We start from the raw sequence: 17,509 nt of genomic DNA, 5'->3' as shown, positions 1-17,509 counted from the left end.
ATATTTAACCAAATCAATCTGCTGGGCTTATCTAATTGCAAGTGATATGCAATCAGGGAAATATTGTACTATCATCATTTTAAATACTCTTTTTCCTACCTTTCCTCTGCTTCCACCTCAACCCTTCTGCTTACACAGTTGACCCTTGAACAACATGGGTTTGAGCTGGTCAGGTCTGCAGACTTTTTTCCGTAAAAGTTACATTAAGTGTGCTGCCAATCTTGCCTCCTTTCCAACTCTTCCAGCTCTACCACCCCTGAGATAACAAGACCAACCCCTCCTCTGCCTCCTCCTCCTCAGCCTATTCAACATGAAGACAACAAGGATTTATGACGATCCACTTCCACTCAATGAATAGTAAATATATTTTCTCTTCCTTATGATTTTCTTAATAACATTTCCTTTTTTTCTAGCTTACTCTATTGTAAGAATATGGTATATAATACATATAACATACTAAATATATGTTAATTGAACTGTTTATGTTATCTGGAAGGCTTCTGCTCAAAAACAGACTATTAGTAGTTAAGTTTCAGCAAGTCCAAAATTATAGGACACATATAACCCCATTAAACAGATACCATTCAGGACACAGGCATAGGCAGGAACTTCATGACTAAAACACCAAAAGCAACGAAAGCCAAAATAGACAAACGGGATCTAATTAAACTTAAGAGCTTCTGCACAGCAAAAGAAACAATTGCTAGAGTGAACTGGCAACCAACAGAATGGGAAAAAATTTTTGCAAGCTACCCATTTGACAAAGGGCTAATATTCAGAATCTACAAAGAACTAAAACAAATTTATAAGAAAAAAAACAAAACAAACAACCCTATCAAAAAGTGGGCAAAGGATATGAACAGACACTTTTCAAAAGACATTTATGTGACCAACAAACATGAAAAACTTCTTATCATCACTGGTCATTACAGAAATGCAAATCAAAACCACATGGAGATACCATCTCATGCCAGTTAGAATGGCGATCATTAAAAAATCTGGAGACAACAGATGCTGGAGAGGATGTGGAGAAATAGGAACACTTTTACACTGTTGGTGGGAGTGTAAATTAGTTCAACCATTGTGGAAGACAGTGTGGTGATTTCTCAAGGATCTAGAAATAGAAATATTATTTGACCCAGCAATCCCATTACTGGGTATATATCCAAAGGATTATAAATCGTTCTATTATAAAGACACATGCACACATATGTTCATTCAAAATTGTTTACAATAGCAAAGACCTGGAACCAACCCAAATGCCCATCAATGATAGACTGGATAAAGAAAATGTGGCACATATACACCATGGAATACTATGCAGCCATAAGAAAGGATGAGTTCATGTCCTCTGCAGGGACATGGATGAATCTGGAAACCATCATTCTCAGCAAACTGACACAAGAACAGAAAACCAAACATTGCATATTCTCACTCGTAGGTGGGTATTGAGCAATGAGAACACACGGGCACAGGGAGGGGAACATCACAGGCTGGGGTCTGTTGGGGGGTGGGAGGCTAGGGGAGGTATAGTAGGGGTGGGGAGAATAGGGAGGGATAACATTGGGAGAAATACCTCATGTAGGTGACGGGGGGATGGAGGCAGTGAACCAACATGGCATGTGTATATCTATATAACAATCCTGCAAGATCTGCACATGTGCTCCAGAACTTAAAGTATAATTTTTTTAAAAAAGTAGGCACAGGACATGAACAGACAGTTTTCAAAAGACATACATGCAGCCAGTAAGCATATGAAAAAATGCTCAACATCGCTAAAGAAATGCAAATCAAAACCACAATGAGATACCACTTCACAACAGTCAGAGGTTATTATTAAGAAGTCAAAAAATAACAGATGCTAGCAAGGCTGAAGAGAAAAGAGAACAATTATACACTGCTAACACACTGTATTATAAATTAGTTCAGCCACTGTGGAAAGCAGTTGGGTAATTTCTCAAAAAACTTAAAACTACCATTTGATCCAGCAGTCCCATTATTAGGTAAATACCTAAAGGAATAGAAATCATTCTACCGTAAAGACACATGCATGCAAATGATCATTGCAGCATGGTTCATAATAGCAAAGACATCGGATCAACTTAGGTGCCCATCAACAGCAGGCTGAATAAGAAAAATGTGGTACATATACACCATGGAATACTATGCAGCCATGAAAAAGAATTAAGATCATGTCATTTGCAGCAACATGCATGGAGCTGGAGATCGCTATCCTAAGTGAATTAACAAAGGAACAGAAAACCAAATACTGCATGTTCTTTCTTGTAAGTGGGAGCTAAGCACTGAGTACACATGGACACAAAGAAGGGAGTAACAGACACTTCAGCCTATTTGAGGGTGCAGGTTGGAAAGAGGGTGAGGATCAGAAAACTACCTGTGGAGTACTATGCTTATTTTAACACCTGGGTGATTAAATAATTTGTACACCAAACCCATGACACCAATGTACCTTTGTAACAAACCTACACACATGTCCCTGAAACAAAAATAACAGATGAATAAATAAATAAATGTATCTGATGGGATTCTGAAAAAAAAGTTATACAAGGATTTTCAATTGTGCAGATGTGGGTGTCATTGCCCCAACCCTCACCCCTGTAAAGGGTCAACTGTATATTAAGGAGGGGAGATGGTGGTAAAGGAATACCGTTCAGTGGCGAGTATAGTGTGCATATGAACAGGTGATATGATATGATTTTTATATTCCAGGCTTAGCATTTGAAAGAAATGTGTAACATTTGGAAAGAAAAAGAATCAATGGACTAGTAAACATCCTTAAAATGACCAAGTTATCACAAATGAATCTGAGAAAACCATCCCTTCTGTTCTGTAATCTTTGTGGCAGGCAAAAGAAGAGCTGAGAAAGGCTGATGAAGTTGACTCTTGGTGGGTGCCTATGATACACTTTCCCAAAGAGCTTGACCTTCCCCATGGAGCTTTATTTCTATTAACGTCGCTGAAAAAAAAATTGGGATTTCCTGGGAAAATACTTTTGGGGAGTGTAGCATACTTTATGTCCTTCTTGGAGAGCTATAATGTACATTCACTTATTAAAGCTTCTGAAAAGTTCTGCAGTAAAAAACCTATTAAACTTTGTTTAACCTTGTGTTTAGACTTTAAATTCTAGAACTCATTTGGACATAGAGATCCCATTTGCACATAACTCCTATTAACATCACATAGGACCAATATTTCTTAGAATACATCTAGGGAACTGCAATGTTCGTCTATTACATTTCTTATTTGTCTTTAAAATAACTAGTTTCTTATCTGTAATTGGAAAAAGCTGCAGACACCTATCCCTGCTCCCACTGAAGCCCAACCTCATGTGATTCCTTTAAAACATCAGGGCTAGCTTCTTCCCATCTTCTAAGAGGTTTCCTGCGGCCAGGGCTGGACCCAGAGGCCGAGAAGGTGACCCTACCAGGTATGAACAGCTGCAGCCTGAGGTGCACTTCAAAGTCTTGCTCTCAAAGTGTCCACCCAGTCAGGACTGCACCTTTCTCACCTGCAAGCCTGTTAGAAATGCAAACTATCAGGCACCACCCCAGATCTACTGAGAAAGAAACTTTATTTTCACCAGATTCCCAGGTGACTTACATGCAGTGAGCCAACGTCCACAGGGGAGAAGCAGAGAGATGTCTCATTCTGGAAGAGGGCGGAGGCTGGGGAGCCAGCTTGCCTGCCTTTGATGTTGAGTGTTTGTGCAGAACGACCCAAAGCCACAGCAGTGTGCGGCTCTGCTCATCTTTAAAGTGCAGTGGGGATCAGCATAGAGTCTGAGAAAAGCCAGGAGGATAACTTGGAATCTCTTCAGGGAAGTCAAAGATGACTGGCCCAGGGAACTGAGACCAACAAACACAAGAACCCTGGAGGTATTCCCAGTGAGATTCCTTGGGAATCATAGAGAGCCCAGGCCTTGGGTGGATGTAGCTTCTTATGAGATCAGATAAGAATGATGGGAGCAGCCCTTCACAGGTGTGGAAGCTCAAACCAGCTGGGTGTTAATGACCCCTACCTCCCAGATAAACTCGGTGGCAGAGAAAATATTGTGATTGCATACAGACGTGAAATCAGGGCTCATCCAGGATTACCTTCACATTCACTAAACAAATTAGTATTTTGTCGGAGCTTTTGTTAATTCTTTAGTCTTCACCCACATATGCATGCACACATGCTTACTAAAAACAGAGGAAAAAAATAACGTAGACCTCGTGCTTGTGAATATCACAAGATGATTTCTCAATCTCTGCATCTTCATACATTCGGAAACCTCCTTGCTCACACACGCACACATGTATGCAAGGGTGTTCAGAACTTCTTATTCTTTTTTGGGTAACAGGACATACGACGGACAAAAAAGTCATAGACCTCATAGAGTTATAGTCTTCAGCACAGCAATGATTCTATAGCTCAGAGGAGGTGGCTCTTCATTCCATTGCCTGCTATGAGTTTTGTCTCACATTCCCGGGCACCTCTAGCAGATGTAACGTATGTACAATACTCAAAACATTGTCCAGAGAAACATATAAAATTGAGGATATAAATGATTTCACCTTCCCCATGCCCCACTTTCCTCTTGCCTCTTGCTGATAAGAAAAAAATTAAGTAAGAATCTCAGTAAGCCTAGAGACATGAAGTCTGTAGCCTCAGTTATGAGTGAGGCTGGTTCCATCTTCACTTCCTGAGACCTGGGAAGGTAGGGGGCATGGTCAAGGTCACAGCCCTAATTAGAAACTGCCACTTAGACTCATAGGTACTCAGCCCACCCCTGAGGTGCACCCATGCCTGGAGAAATAAAAGGCCCAACCAGTGGGCTCTCAGAACGATGAAGCTCTCACATGAAAAGACCTCCCATGCGATCCACAAATTTCACTGCCTTTCACAAAGTGTCTAGACCTATTTTTTTCAAACATTGTGAATTTTGGTGAAAACTTTTGTGATTTGAAAATGCAACGTTTACCCTTAATTTAAACCCCTGTGTATTTTCAAGGGAAATTTAAGTTAAAAAACATGTCTTTCTGGTTAAATGGAAGCCTGTGCTCCATAAAAGGAGGAGGGGGAAAGTCAGGTGGCTGCCGCAGGCTGGTTCTCAGGGGGATTTGGGTAGAAGCCGTAGAAGTTGGAGAAGTAAACTGTCAGCTGAGGAGGGGTGGGTTGGGGAGCTAGAGAAAGAGCAAAAGGAATGGGCATGTTGCCCTGCGGGGTGGTCAAAGGAGGCAAATCTACAAAGTGCTGAGGTGGAGAGGGCTGGCTGGGGATCTCGTGAGTCTAATGGCACCCAGAGGTTGGCAAGGCCATGTCACCTAAGTGTCTTAAGGTCACAGGACAGGAGTAGGAAAAGCAGTCATGTAGTTTGCTATGATTTTTACTGTCACTTCTCTGCCAAGACAGTCATAGGTCCTTCGAAGGAATCACACTGCATTGATCTTTGTATCCTTGGACCTGACATAATGCTTAGCTGTATGCAAATGATGCTGCAAAAATGCTGCAAAAATAGATGACAAGTAAACGAGAAAAATAAGGTATTTCCAATCCAAACCACCAAAAGCCAATTCAGTCTAGAGCAATACCTTCATGATTAGGGTTACTTGTTAATAGTCATAGACTACCTTCCAAACTGGCAAAATAATTGTTTGAGTCAGTGAAATTAAAAAAAAATCCACTGGTTGATGTAGTACAGAAAAATAAAATGGAAAAACTTTGTCAAACTCTGTTCAGTTTAACAGTCTAGTGCAATCAATCCAACAGCTGAACCATGGCTCTAGGTGGACACAGCATCTCCTTCCCCTTCCTGCTCCTGACCACTGCTTGATTTCCTGTCTTCTCTTTGTTGATTTTTAAAATCTACTAGCTCTGGACAAAAACATGAAATTATGCTACATGAGCTGACTTTTCATTCTGAATCTCATGGACAGCAAATTCCTTTGTAGGTACAAGCCTTGGGGGTGGAGCAGCTGCTATCTGGGCTTGGACCTGAGGCAGAACTGGGCAGGAGCTCCATGCACACAGAGCCTGTCTTGACTAATGGAGGGAGAAACCAAATCTCAGATCTTAAGCAGTGCACAGCCTCTCGTCCTCCTACAAGCTGGCAAACTGGTGCACAAGTGCACATCACTAAAGATCAAAGCAGATTAGACCAGAAAGAGATTTTAGGGATTTCCTAATTTTGTCAATGAGGAAATCATAGCCCATGACCACATGGCTGGCTGGTGGAGATTGGGACCTATATTCCCTTCTCTTTGGGTCAGCGGGCTTTCCTTTGCATACCCTACATACTTGTGGCCAGTGGAAGCAAGGTAGCTCACTGCTAGCACCAGGCAGAGACTCAAGGACCTTGCAAACGGGGGAGCTGGGCAAGTGGTCAACTGACTTTGGCTTACATACATAGTCAGCCCAGACCATGGGCTATTGATAGTAGTGCTGTTTGTAAAGTATTTCCAGGTCTTGAAGACTTGTAGGAAGGCCTTCTCCCCTTTGTTGTGGGATCATATAAATAGTTTGAGGCGATGTATGTTACAAGCAGAAATGATGTATATCACTTCTAGACCAAAGCATTTAATTGCTGGCATGGGACCCTCAGAATCGCTCTCTTTTTCCGTTTCTCTTTTTACCTTCACATTCACTAAATGAATTAGTATTTTGTTGGAGCTTTTGTTAATTCTATAGTCTTCACCCACATATGCATGCACACATGCTTACTAAAAACAGAGAAAAAAGATACGTAGACCTCATGCTTGTGAATGCCACAAGATGATTTCTCAATCTCTGCATCTTCATACATTCGGAAACCATACATGTGGCAACCAGTGACATTTGAAATGGTAGCTGCTCCTGCAGTTTGGGCTCCTGAGTGATGCTGATGAGCAGAGCTCACCCTAATGCGATGGGCCTATGACAACCTGAGTGAGTGAGGCATGCGCTATAGGATTTGGAGGGCATTTGTTACTGCAGCAACACCCAACGGATCCTGGTTGACAGAATCTCTATCATTTTCAAGGCAATTGATTCCTTCTCCGTCCCTCTCTATCCTTTCAGTATCCCAACTTTCCCTCTAATGTACTTTCACCTTGTTTAGGGGTCCTTTAATTTTTGTTGTTGTTGCTTTTTTTTCTGTGCGATTTCATCAGTAGGAAAAGAAGAGGAGCTGTGATATTGTGTGCTTCCATCAACCCTCCCAAAGCATCTTTTTAATAATGTCTGAGACTAATAAAAAGATCTCACTCTGACATCACCTTGGAGCCCTAGGGATAAAATATGAAGAAGTAAGCTCTGCATTCACAAAAGAAAAAAAGGAATTTTATAATGTAAGTTAATAAATAGAACACTAGTGGAAAATAGAGTCAGCCATTGATTATAATTTTGAAAGACAGTAAGAGGAGAGTTACAGCTTCTATCATGATGGATAAGGGAATTTCATTAGTTTTAGGTTAGTTTGTTTAAAGGACTGCATAATCTAAAGCTTTTTCTTCAATTAGTGATGAGCTATGTGCCATTCCAACTTTTATTATTAAATATATTGACCATCTGTACCACATAATTTAAAACATCTTTTTCTTTAAAAAAATTTAATATTTTATTAACACAAAGATAGTACATGCTCAGTAAATAAAACTTGGAAAAACACCAGAAACACAAAGAAAAAAGTTATAGAATTTGCTCTCCTTCTAGGATCCAGAAATAACCATTCAGCATTTGGTTCATGATCTTGGAGACTTTCAACTATATAAATATATATGAATATAAATTATATGTGTGTGTGTGTGTATGTGTGTGTGTGTGTGTGTGTGTGTGTGTATAGCTGTAGACTGAACTACATTGCACTACAAAAAGATTTATAGGTGGAAGCCCTAAGCTCCTATGTGATGGAATTTGGAGATGGGGCTTTTGGGAGATAAATAGGTTTAGATAAGGTTTTGAGGGTGGGGGCTTTCATGATGTGATTAGTACCCTTATAAAAAAGACAGCAGAGAGCTTTTTCTCCTTCTGTTTCCCCTTATGTGAGGACACAGCAAGAAGGTGACTGTCTACAAACCACAAGAGGCTCTCCCCCGAACCCAACCACAGTTATGCCCTGGTCTCAGACTTCCAACCTCCAAAACAATGAAAAACAAATTCCTGCTGTTTAAGCCACCCAGTCTATGTATTTAGTTATGGAAGCCTGAGATGATCAATACATGTGTGTTTGTGTACAATTATTGTTTAAAACTACTGAGGAATATTATGCAATGGTAGCTAATAGATACAGAGGTCAATAATTTATTTTTTAACTGGGGGATATTAATGTATATTGGGAAGAATATACATTAATTATCAAATACAATTGAATGTCTACCAAATATAATTTTCACTTCTTTAATAAGAATTATTAGAAATAGGTAATTTATTTGACCTAATAGTTCTACTTGAAGAAATTTCATCTGTAAAACAGATGTGAGCAATGAAATTTATATTAAAATGTTTATGAAACCTTTATTGCACTGAAAATTAGAAACATACTAATGTTCAATAAAAGGGATTGCTTAAGGAAATTTGATACATTTATCAGTTCAATAGAATACTCCATAAATATACTCCAAAATATACTCCATAAATATACTCCAAAATAACTCCTCTAAAGTTATTTTGCAAATGAGTACAAGTAAAGCTGGAGAGAACTGAATAAGATCAATGGAATGCTGTGATGTCAATATCCTGGTTGCCAGGTTGTACTAGAGTTTTACAAAATGCTACTATTGGGAGAAATTGTAAGAGTACACAGAATCTCTGTAGTATTTCCTATAACTACATGCAAATCTATAATCATCTCAAAATAAATTTAATTTTTAAAAAATGAAAAAAAAAATTGTGGGAATGGTTTATGAAGGACAATAGTACTTGAAGATGAATTCTTGTTCCAAAACTCTAGAGTAATAGATTAATGTTATTGTAGAGAATTCTGTGAAGCCAAGCATGTTGCTGAGTGTACTTTAAATTGACGAAATTGTATTTTGGAAAAGTAATTTCACTGCCTAACCTACTAGGCATTAGAGTATTTCTTGTTTTGTGAATTTTTTTAATTTAATGTAAATAAGCAGAAAAATATTACATAGAAAATATAATTTGTTCATTTATTTCCCAGAAGTATAGTGGCAAGAATCTCCAAAAAATGTATTATGGAAGAATATTTATTGACTTGGGGATTTGTTAACAAAATCAAAATACAGATTATGAAAGCGTATACTGTAATAGAGAAGATGTTTATGGCTATCTCATGGTCCCACTGCCTCCTCCTGGAAAAGCAGGTGAGCCTAGCCATGTTCTCACAATGATACACAAACACAGGAGACCAGGCCTACCTATGGGCTTAAAACCAGGACATCATCCCTTCCACCTTTTTCTTTGGGCCAAAGCATGTCACATGGCAAGCTGAGAGTCAGGGATGGGGCAGGTCACCCCGGCTATGTTGGGAGGACACTACAAAGTTCTGTGGCAAAGGGCTTAATTACAGAGATGACTGAAGAAACGGGGTCACTCTCACAATCCACACAACCTCACGTTCTTCTCTACTTGCTATCACCTTTCTCGGTGAAAGAAATGTAAATGGGCCTTTACAGAAAAGCTCTTCAAAAGGGTGGTCTGGGCTTCCAGTATATGATGAATGAATGAAAACAATGCTGAATATTATACTTTCAGCCTTTGCGGTCTGATATAAATCTCTTTAAAATTTGCGTTTAGTTTCTAGTGATTTTGAAGGTATTGGTCACGCTTATTGGACATTACGTTGCTCCTGTTGTGAAATACTCTGCCTTCCACACTAGCTAGTACTTGCCATTCCTGGACTTTCTGGTGGTGACTTGCAAGGGTTGGCTGGTTTCTCACTCAAAATGGCAAAAAATGAATAAAATAATACAAAACTATAAACAGAAAAAGAGGCAATTGACAAAGGAAATAAAAATTTTGAAAGATGGAGAACAGGTAAAAAAATCAACAGAATTGAAAACTCAAGCATCAAATACTCAAGTGAGAAAAAAATATATACACTTTTTTTTTTTTCCTTAGGGCTCCTGCCTTTGACATTAAGTTATTTAGAAACAGCTTCCCTGCCCTGATTTATACAGTTATTTGCTCATCTTTTCTATAATTTTATGGAGTTACTTTTTCTTCATCTTAAAAAATTCTTCATCTTGAAAAAAAAAGTATCATGTCAAATTAAGTATAGAGAGTATTATGACCAGTTCTTCTTCCTCTCTGTTAAGAAATAAGTGAGAAAGTGGTCCAACATACCTACAGGACAAATTTAGGAGGAATATTAGGATAGAATTTACTTTGAGAATTTGTTCATCTGTTAAGTAAACTAAATAGCTCCTCTCTATGAGAATAAAACAGTAACAACCACAAAACTGTCTAATAGCCTGGTATGGATCTGTGTGTCTTTCATACAGGCTGCATATCGCAGTTTAGTAGTGGTCTCATATACATCATCACATTCCCAAAATGCAGGAGGTAAAGCACTAGATCTGGTTCACCTAAAGGATGTTTCAGCCTGATCCTTCCCTGATCTAGTCATTAGTCTTGCAAGAGCCTCATTTTTAAAGATCTTTCCAAGTTTGGCTGGCATATGAAGAAGGAAGGGAAGAAATAAAAAAAGAAAGTACACGGAAACATATGTGAGGCTGTATCTATGCCCCTTGACTCTCAGCTTGCCACATGACGTGCTTTGGCCCACAGAATAAGGCAAAAGGGATGATGTTGTGGTTCCAAGTCTAGAGGTTGGCCTGGGCTCCTGTGTTTCTGTATCACTATGAGAGCATGCCCAGGATCAGCTGCCATCCCAGGAGGAGGAACCAATGAGACCACTGAAATAGCCATAAAAATGTTATCTATTACATAATACCATTTTATAATTTGCTTGTTTTTCAACTTTGATAACAAATCCCCAAGTCAACAGATATTCTACAATATTGAATTGCGCCTACTCTACAAAGTGAGAACTAGAAGAATGTGATTTTCGGGTCAGCTTGTTTTAGCATGCTTCTCTAGGTTTGTCGTCAGTTCCAAAGGAACAGAGAGATTGTAAAAGATATTTTAATTCAAGTGGCCATGTTCAAGTAATTCCATTTTCCTTGTAAAACTGTCTAAAGCGATGTCTAGTGTGACGCAATGCTAACTTGCTAACTAAACCACGTATTAATTCCTACTGATACTGAACCACAGCAGCATATTCACCTGGTTGTTGTAACACATGAAAATCCACAAGCACGACTCAAATCCAAGATGACTGCACCTAAACCTACACAGAGAAAAGAGATTTTAAAACAGTTGTTTCCTGTCTGTTCAAGCTGGGACCCAAATACACATTCGAACATAACAACTGCCACATTATTCTCCAAACGTGTCATCACAGAGCTCAGTCTTTTAGCTAGTTTAGATACTTATTAAAGTTACTCTGTGAAGAAGGAGTTTTCAAATGTTTTATTAATCGAAAACCTTACGAAAAATCTCCCTGCTTAAATGCTCGAGAAGAATTTGCACCTCTGCCAACTAAAAATTACACATGGAGTTAAGACTTTGGTTCCATGTACACACATACCCACTTTCAAAAATGTCATCTGTTGTAACAGAATTCCTTAAATCACGAAAAACGTAACATGAAGCTGGCTAGAGTCCTGATAGTCTGGTCTACTATATAGGCACTCTCTAGAAGACATTATTCATGGTAATGGATTATAGGTTGGCCCCTGCAATTAGAATGGTGAGATAATTGCAAGTGACAGTTACTAACGATTTTTCTTTATTTTATTATTCCCAAATTAAAAATAAAGAGCCACCCGCTGACTGCTGATGTCTACTGTTTCTCCAGTTTGTTTCCAAGTGGGACAGGTCTGAGCATTTCCAGGTGTGTAGGTTAATTCCTAGTGACTTTAACTAAATTTGTGAATTGGAAGACCTCATTGCAGAAACAGTAGGAAAATTCTTATTTTATAGCCCCATTGTTGACCTCAGTCCTTCTTCTTACCTTAGTCCTGAGAAATTTCACTCAGGTTAGCAATGGATTCTTGTTCATGTGCACAATTAGGGAAATCCTTGAGTTATTTTCTAACCAAAATCATACATGGAAAACTTCCTACACCAACTAGATTATCAAGTTTCTTTGCTTCTATCTAGAATTACAGCAAATCTAATGGTCACACGCATTATCGCACACTGGTCAAAAGCACTTCAATGAATAAAAATGGGGAAACATTCTTATTTAGAAAAAGAGAGTGTTTGATAGATGAAACCTTTTAAATCAAGGACCCATGGTGGGGAAAGCAATAAAAGCAACTCTTCGTGTCAAACAGAATGACTGATTCAAAAAACAGACTATCCCATGAAGAAAAATCCCAGGTTTTAAATGTCCTAGTTTGGGGCTCCATTTTGTTGGTGCCTCACTAATTGGCACATACCTTCTTCAGCCAATAGTCCCTCATTCTACTCAAGAGAGTGGGGAGCCTTCAGTCTTCACTGGACTTTACATTCAATCAGTTGCCAAGACTTAGAGCCTCCATCTTTGATCTTCTTTTTCTTCTATTTCCTTCTTTAAATTTCCATGGCTCCCAAATGGTTCCACTGTCTCAAAGCCTTTTCTTTGGATATGTGTTTCCATGTTATGTTTTGGGCTGAATTTATGTATTATTTATTCTCAAGGAAAAATCTGAAGTTGACCATTTCTCATTTCTGAGATAAAACAATTGCTGTCTTTTCATCAGCAATATATTTTTTTTAACCTGGAGCACATTGATACATTTAAATCAGTGCTTCTCAAATTTCAATATTCATAGTAATCACTTGGGGATCTAGAACACTAAAGATTCTTTAAGTCTTGGGGGAGGGCCTGAGACTCGGTTCTGCATTGGGAACAAGCTCCCAAGTGATGCTGATGAGGCTGTTTAAGAACCACACTTTGAGCAGCAAGATTTTGAATTATACCATAGCTATGTCAATATTACCTATAGTGTCTTAGCATCGGTGGTGATTTCTGCATGTGATAGTTTGAGTTTTTGTTCTGTTTTTGTTTTGCCTGCTTTGTAAATGTTATTCTAGGTGATTGCTTTATAACAGAATAGCAGAATTGATGCAACGACATTAAAACAGAAAGGGAGACATAGTGTCTGGCTGCCTTGGGCATTTCTGTTAGCAGAAATAGAAGTCTTTCAGGGGTCTTAATTTTTAATAGCTATGCTATCAGATTCTCAGTCTTGGCATTAGGGCTAAGTGTTAGAACTTCCCATAAAGTGTTCTGATTTATGGACTCGCTGCTCCTTACCATAAAATAAAAAGAAATCCTCAATTTGAAAAAACAAAACAGAAAAAAAACCAAACCAACCGCACAGCCTAGCTAATGAGATTTCATGCTATTTATTAATTAGTAAGCATTTAATAACATGAAGATCAGAATAGCTCCAATTTGCAAAATGTACTTACCATTTTGGAAACATCAGCAACTGAAAAGTGGGTTACGTGATATAATGAGTGTAGTTGCCTTTCTCCAGACCTGTTCTGTTTCCTTGCCCTCTCTGGCCTCTTTCTGGCTCCATTTACCTTTTCCACTAGTTTACCAGATGATTCATCAACTTTCTGGCATTTTCCACTTACAATCTGTGTCCAACATCCTGGTAGAATCCAATAAACTTTCTAATATCCAGCAACCCATTAACTATATCCTTGTATATAGCTAATTCACTGGGAGTGGATAGTCATATGATATGGCCTCAAGGCAAAGTGCTCTACCACTTTTGGAATACCCACTGTGTGCCAAGTTCTGTGCTGGTTGCATCAACAAAATCATCTCACTTAAACCTGGTAGTAAAGATCCTAAAAAGCCATTTTACAGAAAGATTAGATTATTTTCAATTTATTATTCAGAATAAATATATCTATTTTCTCTAATGGCTCAAATAATTATTAAATTGTATTGGTTTAAATGTACAATGTGTGTGTGTGTGTGTGTGTGTGTGCATATATATATATATGGTATTAATTGAAGAGATACAAAAAGAAATTGAGTGAAAAATAAGTCTGCCTCCTTCCCATCACTCTCATGTCTCTACCTAGAGGCAATTATTGTCAACAGTTTTTGATGTGTCTTTCAAAATATAGTCCATTAAGCATGGCATACTAGGTCTTTTTAAAAATTTACAACCTGTTACAGAATATATATAAATGTTCAATTACTAGTAATACCTCATTATATATACAGATTACAACTTAGGAATATATTTTCATGACCATTATGTCATTTGATTCTCCCTACTATCTTATGAACAAGGCAGGGCAGACATTGTTGTTACCCCTTACACATGAAGAAACTGATGCTCAAAAACGTAAAATGATCTGCCCGTGTGTATACAGTTAGTGGGAGACCCAGTTCTAGGATAATAACTAGTCTAATGCTCTTTCCCTGACATCACGGAAAAGGTAGCCCAAGGATTAGAGATCAAAAACATTAGCCTTCTTTGATTAGTCAAAGTACTCTTTCTGTATAGTGTCAATTATCAGAGAATTTACTATGTTCAATGTGGTACCCAGAGGGCAGTATTCCAGTAAATGGTATATAAAAACTCAATATTCTGGCTTTGCAACTGTGGTCATTAAGTTGTGACAAAACATTTCAATGAAACAAGGGTTTGAATTCCTGTTAATGGAGATGTTTGGCCCATCTTTTGAGATAGCCCTTGGTTTAATCAGAACCTGCACATTGCTAGAGAAGGGTTAGGGAATTTGTGAATCTGGTCTAATTAAACAAAAAAGGGCAAGCAGGAAGCAATTCTATTCTTTCTTAGAACTGCCTGATGAACTTGTTTCCTTATTTGGCGATAAAGTCCTAGGCCGATCTAAGATTTATGCCATCTTTCAGTTACTAACAAATACTCTGCATTTTGAGATCTTGAAGGTCCAGTTCAGTCTAACATCAAAGCTTCAATTGCTCATCCAACTCAAAGCTTTCTGTGTCCCCAGCCTAGCCCCACCTGAGCAGCGCATGGAGGGGAAGCAGCGCATGGCCAGATAGTAGGAAGCTGCAGGGCAGCAGCAAGATGCACCAGGGCACGACAGCCTTGCCTTGCGTTTCTGCTACTCTTCTTCGGCTCTTCTGCTGCCTTTGGGTTTTCTCACACTGGAACAGCAGTAGGAAGGAAAGGCAAGGTTGTGATTGGATAGTGTTATATGGCTGATGCTTTTCTCTCTCTCTTTTTTTTTTTTTTCCTTTTTTGAGACACAGTTTCACTCTCGTTGCCCAGGCTGGAGTGCAATGGTGCTATCTCAGCTCGCTGCAACCTCTGCCTCCAGGGTTCAAGCGATTCTCCTACCTCAGCCTCCCAAGTAGCTGGGACTACAGACACAGTGCCACCACTCCCGGCTAATTTTTTGTATTTTTAGTAGAGATGGGTTTTCACCGTGTTGGCCAGGCTGGTATCGAACCTCGTGATCCACCCACCTCAGCCTCCCAAAGTGCTGGGATTACAGGCGTGAGCCACCGGGCCCGGCCCGGCTGATGCTTTTCTCAACGGGCATCTTCAGAGTTCTTCTGAAACACCTCCTCATTGCAGTTTCCTACCACACGTGTCTCCTCCAGCTTATGACCTCCCCTTCCCCACCTCTGACTTCCTCCTGCTGGGGTTCCTTGCGTGTCCTCGCGGTCCTTTTGAGTGGAGCCCCATTCTCGGCGGACAGCCCAGCTCCCTTCCCTGAGTCCTCCGGGGCAACAGCCCCTTTGCTGAGCATTGGTGGAAGTTCGACTTCTCCAGCTCTCGCACCCTTCCTCCTTTAGCTGCCACCAGCTGCTCTATCTAGCTTCTCACCTTCTGGCTTTTCAGGTACTAATCTCTATGTGGTAGGCTGAATAAGGCCCCCACCAAAGATGTCCTTGCCCTAATCCCCAGAACCTGTGAATAGTTCACATTACATGGCAACAGGGACTTTGCAGATGTGGTTAAGGTAACAGATTTTGAGATGAGGGGATTATCCTTGATTATCGGGTAGGCTTAAAATAATTACATGAGTCTTTAAAAGCAGAGAACATTTCCCGACTGAAGCCAGAGAGATGCGGCCTCGTGAGAAGGATTCCACACGCTTTCTCTGGCTCTGAGACGTAGGCGCCCTTGTACGAGAATCAGAGAGGCTGCAAGGAGCCAATGGCATTCCCCGGCTGACAGCCCACAAGGAAAAAGGGACTTTGTTCCAGCAGGCAAATTGAACTGAATTCCACCAACAACGCGCAGAAGCCTGGAAACAGATGCGCCCCTAGAGCCTGTAGAAGGGAGTGCAGCCTGGCCAACACCTTGAATTCAGCCCTGCGAGGCTTGAAGCCCAGACACCAGCCGCGCCCACTGGACTTCCCACCTACAGAACTGTGAGGTCGTAATTTTGCTATTTTTAAGCTGTTAAATTTGTGCTAATCTGTTTCAGCAGCAATAGACACTAATACATTCTGTTTGTGTTCCCCAAAGCCTAGGTGTTCCAGATCAGCTCTTCAAGTGATTCTCTGGAGCCCCATTCTTATTTGTGTAAGATGAGGGGAAAACATATGAGAGGGGAGGAGGAAGCATTTCAGTAGCCTGAAAGCTCTGTCTGATGAAATCCTCACCCTCCTCATTAATTTACAAGTCTCCCCTTATATAGCTGGGATTTGAGCAACAGTTTCAGGGTTACTGGACCATTTTTTTTGGTCACTCCTTAGCAGATGACATCTCTTGAGAATAGATTCGCATTTTTAACATTTTTTCTCAGCTCAAAGACGTCAGCTAGCACTGAGACAACAGGAAAAGTCTCATTTTAATATCCTGTTACACAAACACATTCACAGAATGGCTTTCCCTTTTAGGTTTAACATTTCTAATGATGTGCTGGATAGATTGGAGATGCTCGGAAAAAGCTGGGTGACAAGAGAAGGAGTTGAGATCTCAGAAAGAGAATTCACCACTAGGGTGGGAAGACAGACAGGTCAGAAAATAGCCACGTTGCCTGAGAGCTGAATTAATGTGGGTGAAACAACGCTTCTAGCCCTAGACCTCAGGCATGGTGGGATCCAAGGCAGAGGTGAGAAGGGAGTTTGTGTTCAGTGGCTCACCAGTAAGCAGGACTCACATGCCTTCCTACAATGATCCTGCAAGAATGGAATAAACTGAGACTACTTAGCTTGAGTATGTGCAATAGTTCACCTCTTCCTCGCTGCGTTTTGTGGTTTCACAGCTTGAGTTTCCAACAAAGCATGAGAGTGAGGGGAATCAGAGACAGAGCAGCAGTTCTGTGACAGAGCCCACAATCTCCATGAGGGTGGGGGCAGGGCCCTACTGCCCAGTCCTGGAGGCCACATGTGGTCAGAATCTGGGTCCTTTTCACATCTGCAGATTATGTGTGTCTGAGGAGGGAGGCAGGCGGGAGGCAACTTTCTTACAGGCCCCATCCCATGTTTCCGCCTTTAATGAGCTTTTAGGAGGCAGGATTTCATAGCCTAGTTTATTTCATA

The 17,509-nt window shown here is 40.0% G+C and overlaps 2 protein-coding genes and 1 long non-coding RNA gene across 3 annotated transcripts in view; 1 reads left to right on the top strand and 2 right to left on the bottom strand.

The window, feature by feature from the left end:
- The window catches only part of LOC105726706 (protein fantom-like), a 494,354-nt gene that overhangs the window by 94,675 nt on the left and 382,170 nt on the right, over window positions 1–17,509 (bottom strand). The gene's annotated exons all lie outside the window — the stretch shown is intronic.
- LOC135273861 (uncharacterized) overlaps window positions 1–17,509 on the bottom strand; it is a 236,136-nt gene that overhangs the window by 23,833 nt on the left and 194,794 nt on the right. The gene's annotated exons all lie outside the window — the stretch shown is intronic.
- DLEU7 (deleted in lymphocytic leukemia 7) overlaps window positions 1–17,509 on the top strand; it is a 118,917-nt gene that overhangs the window by 98,687 nt on the left and 2,721 nt on the right. The window lies entirely within an intron of this gene.

This window comes from Aotus nancymaae, unplaced genomic scaffold (assembly GCF_030222135.1).
Source record: "Aotus nancymaae isolate 86718 unplaced genomic scaffold, 86718_ANA_hifiasm-v0.15.2.pri h1tg000009l, whole genome shotgun sequence".
Taxonomy (NCBI): Eukaryota; Metazoa; Chordata; class Mammalia; order Primates; family Aotidae; genus Aotus; species Aotus nancymaae.
This window is presented reverse-complemented; position numbering and strand designations above follow the sequence as displayed.